The sequence below is a fragment of the Rattus norvegicus genome, unplaced genomic scaffold (assembly GCF_021556685.1).
Source record: "Rattus norvegicus strain SHRSP/BbbUtx unplaced genomic scaffold, alternate assembly SHRSP_T2T unassigned-0000039, whole genome shotgun sequence".
Lineage (NCBI taxonomy): Eukaryota > Metazoa > Chordata > Mammalia > Rodentia > Muridae > Rattus > Rattus norvegicus.
In genome coordinates this window covers 40,001-49,272 of record NW_028238792.1, presented here as the reverse complement: position 1 = coordinate 49,272, position 9,272 = coordinate 40,001, and the positions used below count along the sequence as shown (strand labels likewise).

The 9,272-nt window shown below is 56.8% G+C and overlaps 1 long non-coding RNA gene across 1 annotated transcript in view; it reads left to right on the top strand.

The window, feature by feature from the left end:
• The first annotated feature begins 3,250 nt into the window (after positions 1–3,250).
• Positions 3,251–9,272, top strand: part of LOC147997841 (uncharacterized) — an 18,378-nt gene continuing 12,356 nt past the window's right edge. Inside the window, exon 1 of the long non-coding RNA XR_015647550.1 lies at positions 3,251–3,515. This is a non-coding gene — a long non-coding RNA (uncharacterized LOC147997841). The remainder of the gene's footprint in view (positions 3,516–9,272) is intronic.

The window sequence follows — 9,272 nt, the reverse complement described above, 5'->3', positions numbered from 1 at the left end:
TCACCTGGCTAGCCTGCCATTTTAATATTGCAAGGACGCCTTCTCATAGGTTGTTTCTGCTGTCACTGCCAGAGTTCATTACATATTCTGTTAGGTTCTGTATGACACACACTCAGAAACCAAACATTGTAGAATCCAGTGTGTCCTTGAGTGCGTGTCTACAATGCGTGCGTGCGTGCGTGCGTGCGTGCGTGCGTGCGTCTGTGCATGCGTGTGTCCATGGCCATGCTAGAGCCCACCCCAGATTTGTGTTTCAGAGATCTTTACTTATTTATTTTTCCTGCCTTGGCTTGTGTAGGCACTAAGTCACCACACTTCCCGAAAAACAAAATGAAACAAAACAAAACAAAATCCACCAACAAATGGACCAAACCCAAACCCCAAGCCAAACAAACAAATATTCCTGCCTGCCTGTCTGTCTATCAGGGCTACAACAGAGAGAAGTGGAATCTTGAATGAACAAAACTAGAATACCTAAGTCTGCCTGTTTCCCCTCTTCCCACCCTCCCCTGCCCCCCAGCCCATCCCCTAGAGCTGGTCTAGCATGTTCTCTGACCCTGGGGGTGCGGTGAACCGGCCTGCTTTGCTAAACTCTGTAGTGTATAAACTTGGTAACTCTAGAAAGCAGGAGCTGAAAATGTGCAGATAAGGTGGTGGTCGAGCTGTGTGTGTGTTGGTGTGGGAGGGAGACTGCTTCGGTAACTGCTGCTTTTCAATGTCCGGCTGAAACTCTGTGCTTATGATGTATCTTTTGGTTTATTCGATTTTACTTACTGTCTATTGGGTTTGCATTTGATTTTTATTGATTTTATTGATATTTATGTTTAACTATTTTGACCTGGCTAAATGACTGACTGACTGACTGACTGACTGACTGACTAAGTCTACCTGGCATACAGGAGGAATTCAAGGACGAACGATTGTTTAAGTATGACAAAAATAAGTAAGTAAGTAAGTAAGTAAGTAAGTAAGGGGGTTGGGGATTTAGCTCAGTGGTAGAGCGCTTGCCTAGCAAGTGCAAGGCCCTGGGTTCTGTCCCCAGCTCCGAAAAAAAAGAAAGAAAAAAAAGTAAGTAAGTAAGTAAGTAAGTAAGTAAGTAAGTAAATAAATAAATAAATAAATAAATAAATAAATACGATCATTTAGAAGTAATATAGGCAGAAGGAGAACATGTGGCTGTGGATGGTCTGAGGCTTCTGGCTGCTTTTGGGTGCCTCTTCACCTTTCTGCACGTGCAAACTGAGTTTAATTAAGTTCTGTTTCCCTAGAGGCTGGGAAAGGGAGAAACAGAAGTGACCTGGAACATCAGGGCTAATGGCCGGCTGCCTCCATCTTGGTGAGGTCAGGTGTCAGCCAAGCTGGCTGCCAACCATCCACAGTTGAATCCAAAGTGCCCAAATGGGACACTATAACAAATCATGTATACAGATTTGTGTATATAGAAAACATTTTTCCTTTCTCTTCTTTTCTTTTCTTGAGAAATTCAGCTGGTCCTGATGTCTTTCCCTCGGTGTGTCCCTCTGTCATCTCTCTCTCTCTGTCTCTTTGTCTTACTGTCTCTGTCTGTCTCTGTCTGTCTCTGTCTCTGTCTCTCTCTCTGTGTGTGTGTGTGTGTGTGTGTGTGTGTGTGTGTGTGTGTGTGTGTTCCTTAATCTCAGCAGCACTACTCATCCAATCGATTTTTCCTCTCCCCTTGTCTCCTTCACATGGCTATTACCCCACCTTAAACAGCACTAGAAGAGCCTGGCAGGCAGATATCTACCCTCTATGCTGTCAGAATTTTTTTTTTTTTTTTTTAAAGTCAAAACCTGGATTCTCAGGAGCCATGTGGTGTGTCCTCCTAGGTTCTGGTGCCCTCTTCTGGCATGCAGACATATAGTCAGCAGAGAGAGCTGTGTGGGTGGCCGAGGCAGGCAGAGTGGACCTCTGTGAGCTTGAGGCTAGATAAGTCTACGGAGCAAGTTCCATGACTGCCTGGGCTATACCAAAAGAAACGTACCTTGAGGCAAAACAAAACAAAGCAGAAAAGGTTCTGCTTTTATTTTACAGACATGTGTTCTCTCTAGTCCTATTGACTATAGAAGTTTGATCATGAAGTCACATTGATTTTTATTACAGAGTTTATTTGTGTGTGAGAGAGAGAGAGAGAGAGAGAGAGAGAGTTTTTTCTTTAATCTTCAAACATATTTTTTATTGTTTATTTATTTTATGAGCACACTGTCACTGTCTTCAACACACAAGGAGAGGATTCCATTACAGATGGTTGTGAGCCACCATGTGGTTGCTTGGATTTGAACTAAGGATCTCTGGAAGAGCAGTCAGTGCTCTTCACCGCTGAGCCGTCTCTCCAGCCCTGAAACAATATCTTGAATAAACAATAACAAAAACACTAAAACTAAGTCTGCCAGTTTTCCTCTTTCTTTCTCTCTCTCTCTCTCTCTCTCTCTCTCTCTCTCTCTCTCTCTCCCTCCCTCCCTCCCTCCCTTCCTTCTTTCTTCCTTTCTTTCTTTTTCTTCAGATAGGATTTCTTAGTGAATGATATTTATGTTGATATAAATTTTTTACGTACTTTTGACTGGCTAACTAACTAGCTAAGTCTGCCTGTCCTAAAGAAGGAGTTCCCCTGCCACAACTAAATACGTGCATAGAAAAAAAATATATAATTATTAACTTGGGATGAAACTAATGTAACAAGCAAGCAAACAAACGCACAAGCAAACAAAGTAGGGATGGTGGTGCTGGGTGCCTGGTATATGGGAGATGGGAGACCTGTGGTCTAGAGCGTCCAGAGCTCTGGCCTCCATACTCTGGACTGCATTCTCTCTAGCAATCTTCCCAAAGTGGCTGTATTTAACCATGTTTTTATTTTTTAAATTGGCTCTCTCTCTCTCTCTCTCTCTCTCTCTCTCTCTCTCTCTCTCTCTCTTTCTCCCTCCCTCCCTCCCTCCCTCCCTCCCTCCCTCCCTCCCTCCCCCCACCACACACACAGAGGCACGTGTGAACAAGGGAATGCAAATGCACAAAATAAGTATGTTTTGATCAGAGTGAAAACAAATCACGGGAATTTTAACCATTCCACCATCATTCCACCATTCTTTTAATTTACTCTCTGTGTTTAGTCTTCCAAAGAGGGTGGCAGGTGTGTGGTTTGGTGAGTGCCGGCTGGCGGTGGCAGCGAGGAACAGAGAACAACAACAACCCCCCCTCCCCCCCATCGGGATCGGTGGAGGGTTTTAAAAATGAGTGAGCCATTTAAAAATGGTGTGGAACTGAGGTCGCCGCCACCCTCCCCTCACGACGGAGTTTGGACGCTCCCTTTTCCTAACTGTGCCTGTTCCTTGCTAATTGTTAACCGATTCGAGAGTGCATGTCCTTTCACTTAGAGGTGGCCTGTTTTCACCGCTCCGTCCTACTTTCCTTTTCTGGGTGCCTGAGGGGGTTGGCCCCGAGTCCATCCCGCGTTCACTGTGTTCCGGCGGGACAACCGGGACCGTTTGTGCCATTCGGGAGAAGTGGTGGGTACCTGCCCCGTTGTGCGTGGGTGAGTGTCCCCCTGAGCTAGGGAGGTCACTCCGGAGAGACGGAATGAGTGTGTGTGGCGGCGGCGGCGCGTGACAGTCTGTATTGGTTTGCTTGATCGAGATCGCTGTCGGGCGACACCTAGTGGCGACAAGTTTCCGCAACGCTCCTGTCCCCCGGTTGGTGACAAAGGACGGGGAAGTGCCTGTGGTGAGCCGGCCAGGGTGAGAGGGTGACAGGCAAGCAGGCGGGTGCGCGACGGAGACGCCGTCCTGTCTGGGGACCATCTCTAGCTAGGAGGTTGTACCTGGAGAACTTCAGGGGAGGAGGGTGGCTGTACGACCTATTGGGACACAAGGAGGGGTTGGTGGCAGCTGGATGAGGTCGACCAGAAGGCTTGGGCCCCGTCCCGGATTTTTTTTTTTTTTTCCAATTTTTTTTTTTTTAATTTTTTATTTTATTTTATTTTTTTTTTATTTCTTCCCTCCTCTCCGGTCCCAGCCAGCGGGACCATAGACACTTTTGAGGCCGAGAGGGTGCTGTGTCCCCGGCCTCCGAGCCGAGGTGGCCCGGCTAGGGGGCGCCACGGAGTTTTTTTTTTTTTTTTCTTTTCCAGGAGTCCCTTCGGTCCCAGCCAGCGGGACCATAGACACTTTTGAGGCCGAGAGGGTGCTGTGTCCCCGGCCTCCGAGCCGAGGTGGCCCGGCTAGGTGGCGCCACGGATTTTTTTTTTTTCTTTTCCAGGAGTCCCTTCGGTCCCTGATAGCGGGAGCCTGGACCTCTGAGGCCGAGAGGGTGCTGTGTCCCCGGCCTCCGAGCCGAGGTGGCCCGGCTAGGGGGCGCCACGGAGTTTTTTTTTTCTTTTCCAGGAGTCCCTTCGGTCCCTGATAGCGGGAGCCTGGACCTCTGAGGCCGAGAGGGTGCTGTGTCCCCGGCCTCCGAGCCGAGGTGGCCCGGCTAGGGGGCGCCACGGAGTTTTTTTTTTTTTTTTTCTTTTCCAGGAGTCCCTTCGGTCCCTGATAGCGGGAGCCTGGACCTCTGAGGCCGAGAGGGTGCTGTGTCCCCGGCCTCCGAGCCGAGGTGGCCCGGCTAGGGGGCGCCACGGAGTTTTTTTTTTTTTTCTTTTCCAGGAGTCCCTTCGGTCCCTGATAGCGGGAGCCTGGACCTCTGAGGCCGAGAGGGTGCTGTGTCCCCGGCCTCCGAGCCGAGGTGGCCCGGCTAGGGGGCGCCACGGAGTTTTTTTTTTCTTTTCCAGGAGTCCCTTCGGTCCCTGATAGCGGGAGCCTGGACCTCTGAGGCCGAGAGGGTGCTGTGTCCCCGGCCTCCGAGCCGAGGTGGCCCGGCTAGGGGGCGCCACGGAGTTTTTTTTTTTTTTTTTTTTTTTCCAGGAGTCCCTTCGGTCCCTGATAGCGGGAGCCTGGACCTCTGAGGCCGAGGGGGTGCTGTGTCCCCGGCCTCCGAGCCGAGGTGGCCCGGCTAGGGGGCGCCACGGAGTTTTTTTTTTTTTTTCTTTTCCAGGAGTCCCTTCGGTCCCAGCCAGCGGGACCATAGACACTTTTGAGGCCGAGAGGGTGCTGTGTCCCCGGCCTCCGAGCCGAGGTGGCCCGGCTAGGTGGCGCCACGGATTTTTTTTTTTCTTTTCCAGGAGTCCCTTCGGTCCCTGATAGCGGGAGCCTGGACCTCTGAGGCCGAGAGGGTGCTGTGTCCCCGGCCTCCGAGCCGAGGTGTCCCGGCTAGGGGGCGCCTCCGAGACTTTATTTTTTCCAGGATCCTCCCCGGTCCCTGCCAGCGGGAGCATGGACTTCTGAGGCCGAGGGGAAGCTGTGTTCCAGGCTATCTACCATGGCCTCCTCGGTCTGTGAGCACTCAGGGTTCTAAGGTCGACCAGTTGTTCCTTTGCGGTCCGGTTCTCTTTCTACATGGGGACCTCTTGGGGACACGTCACCGAACATGACTTCCAGACGTTCCGTGTGGCCTGTCATGTTTATCCCTGTGTCTTTTACACTTTTCATCTTTGCTATCTGTCCTTATTGTACCTGGAGATATATGCTGACACGCTGTCCTTTTGACTCTTTTTGTCATTAAAGGACGTTGGAAGAGGCTTGCACCAAGGCTGTTTGCTTGTCCAGCCCTAGCTCTTTTCTTCTGCGCATGGGCCTCTTCGATGCTCGAAGCTTAGCGTCCCCCCATGAGTACGCGCTTCCTGCTTTCCCGTGCTTGCTTGCCTGTGCTCTGTGTGGCAGCTTTATGACAACCGTCCCGCGTGTCAGGCGTTCCCGATTTCCCCGTGGTGGTTGTCGTCCGTTACCGGTAGGAGTCGTTGGTGCCGAGTGCGACTGGAAGGGTTTTCCCGTTTGGTGCTAGTGACCCCCTGGCGTGCTCCTCTGCGGCCGACCGGTTTTTTTATTTGTTTTTTTTTTTTTGTTTTTTGTTTTTTTTTTTTTTTTTGTTTTTTGGAAGGAGTTCCCGAACCTCCGCTGCTTGGTGGTGTGTCCCTTTCTTTCCTGCTGTGTGCCTCCCGAGTTGCACCTTTTCTCCTTCGAAGGGGATTTTATTTTTTTATTTTTATTTTTTATTTTTTATTTTTTTTTTTTGAAGGAGTTCCCGAACCTCCGCTGCCCGTTGAGTCCCGTTCTTCCACGCCACGTGCCTCCCGAGTGCAACGCTTCCTTTTTTTTCTCGCCCTCGAGAAGGGTAAATTTTTTTTTTTTGTGTGTGTGGCAGTGTTAGCGACTTCTTCCCGTGCTCTCTCTCGCTCTTCTCGCTCGTATTCCCGTCCAGTGCGTTGTTAGAAAGCTCTCACGCCCGTTGTTCCCGATGCATGGCGTGTCTCGCTCCCGTTGGATCGATGTGGTGCTGCCGCGTTCTCTTCGGGCCGGGGCCTAAGCCGCGCCAGGCGAGGGACGGACATTCATGGCGAATGGTCATTCAGCGCGAATGGCGACCGCTCTTCTCGTTCTGCCAGCGGGCCCCTCGTCTCTCCTCCCCATTCCTTTGCAGGGTGGTGTGTGGAAGTCAGGGGTGCGGCTGTCCGGCACGAGCGCTGACCCGCGCACACTTGTTGCTGTGGTTCGCGGTGTCCCTGTGGACGTGTCGGGGGCGCTTGCCCCCACGCCGTTCACTGCTTCGCGGCCCTCTTCCCCCGTGCCGGGGGAAGGTGGTAGACCCGCTGCGGTGCATACCCTTCCCGAATGGTGTGTGCACGCGCCCTGCTTTGTGTGAGCCTTGCGGTGCTCCTGGAGCGTTCCGGGCTTTGACCACCAAGGTGCCCGCTTCTGAGTTGGCGGTGGCGCTTCCCGCTCCCCGGCGTGCCTCCTGTGCTCCATGGTGCTTGTGCCTTTACGCTTTCCCTTGTCCTAGTTGCCGGCTTTCTGCACGGTGACAGAAAGGGGGGGGGTCGAGGAGTTGAGTGTGCGGTTAAAAGGCTCCTTCCGTTGGGTGAGCGCCCACCCCGTGCCTATGTTTTTGGTGCCTTCACCCGCGGGCCCTGCGCGGTTAGGGTGGTGCTGAGCGATCGCGGCTGGCCCTTTTTAAAGACCGGACTCCCTCAAGTCAAGGCTCCTCCTTTGTGTGCGCCTTGAAGAGGCCTGGCTCTCGGCGGGGACCTGTCGCAGGTCCCCCCGGTCCGCGAATGCTCAAGAAGACCCCGGAGAAAGAGACCTTTGCCGATACCGCAGACCCCCCACCAGCTGGCGCGTGGTCCTTCCCGTTCTGTCCCGCGCCTGTTGCTCGTTTCCCGTTGCGTGCACGGAGCCCTTGGCTGCTCGTCGGTGTTGGGTTCGTCCCGCCCTCAGTGAGGAATTTGCCTTCTCTAGCTATCTTCGGAAAGGGCTTTACGATCTCCGAGGGGCTTCTCCCGGATGGTCCCCTCGGCTGCCCGCCCTGACCTCAGCCTTCTGCGCGCAGCGTTTGCTCTCTCGCCTACCGCGACCCGCGCCTCCCCGCTCCGAGTACGAGGAGGGATCACGCGGGACGGGGCTCTGTCGACCTGCCGCTGTGCGGAGCTTGTGGGGGAGATTGGGTTTCTGGTGGCAGGTGGCGGGGAAGGGCCGTGCACACGCCCGCGTGCGCGGTACCCCCCTCACCGCGAGGGGTCGTCGCGGGACGGGTGGGTTTGGAAGGGCGGCGGTGGGCTCCCGGTCCCACCCGCCTCCGTTTCCCCCGTGCCCTCCGTCGCGTGTGCGTCCCTCCCACGCGCGTCCACGTCCCGGCCACTCTCGCGGCGAGGTCGTGTCGCGTGTGGTGCGTGCCGCGTGCTCTCGGGCGTCTGCGGTTGCCGCCTCGTCCCCCCCTTCCACGGCAGCGTTCCCACGGCCGGTGGAGATCGCGGGAGCCGTCCTACCCCCCCTTCCCCCTCCGCGGGGCTCTCGAGGGTCCGTGAACCGCGGGGTTGGCCTCGCTCTCGGGGGCGGACTTCTTATTTGGGGGAACCGGCGGTCGGCCGCGTCCGGCGCGTCGTCGGACGTTGGGACCCGCTGCCACGCGGGGGTCTTCGTCGGTTGGCGTCGGCGTCTGCCTCGGTTCGCTCTCGCGTCGGCTGGCGTCTCCTCGGGCTCCCGGGGGTTGTCCGTTGGTTTCGGGTCGGCTCGGTGCCGCGGGCGTGGCGGGACTGCTCCGGGTTGGGTGCAGTGTGATTCCCGCCGGCTTGGCTCGCGTGCCCGGTCGCCGCCCGAGCGGCCTCCCGGTCCCTTGTGAGGCGTCTCCCGCGGGGGGTGCCGCTGCGGCCCGCCCTGCCGTCGACGGTCCTCGTTCTGCCGGTTCGCTCCCCCTCCCCGCCCGCCGGCGTTCCTTTCTCTCTCGCTCCTCGTCTGGCCGACCCGCGGCCGTGCTGCCGGGCCCCTCCTCACGGGGGGGCAGCCGGGCGCGCACGGGTCCCGGGGCGGTCGCGGGGTGCCTGGGGGGAAGGGCCGCCCGGCGGGCGGGAGGAAGTTGCGGTTTGAAGGGCGTCCCGGCCGCCGCGGCCGTGGTGGCGCGTCTCGCCTGGTCTCTTGGAGGCGTGTGCGGGGGGAAAGACGCCCCGCGAGGCGTAGAGGAGAAAGAGGCTTTAGTGGCTGTCGCCCACGCCGGTCCGTGGGGCCTGTTGGCTGAGGGTGCGTCTGCGCGGGGGCCCGTCCGGCCCCGCCGTCCTCTGGGAAGGCGTGCGTCGGGGGAAAGCTGCCGGGGTGCCAAGGTGGGCGCCTGGGCGTTGAGTCGAACCCGTGTGCGCGTCCCGGTGTGGCGGTGGGGGCTCCGGTCGGTGTCTCTCCCTCTCGCTGCCCCGAGGCCCGGCCTCCCTTCCGACGCGGGCTCGGCCCCCCTCTCTCCCCCCTCGCGGGGTCAAAGTCGCTCGTCGACCTCCTCCCCTCCTCCTCCACCTGTCCGCGCGAGGGCGTCGCCGCCGCGTGTCAGGCGTTGGGCCCGTCCTCATCCTCCGCTTCTCGCCCGGGGTCGGCCGCCGTCCGGTCTCCCGCCGCTCCCCGTTGGCGTGGTCTCCCTCCCGCCGGTTCACGGTCCTCCGACCCCGCCCGAGGGGGTCGGGGGTGGTTTCCCCGTCTCCCCGGCGTTGCGCCTCGCTTGCCCGTGTGCTTTGGGGGTGGGCCTGCTGCGGCCCCCGCCCGCCCGTGAGCCCCGGCCGCATCCGCCGGCGCGGCCGCGCCCGGTATGGTCCGCGGCGTGGGCCTCGTGTTGGGAGCGTGTCGTCCTCGCGGCGTCTCGGTACGGGTGTGTCGCTGGGTTCCGACGGGTGGCCTTCCCGGTTCTGCCCCCGCCGTCCC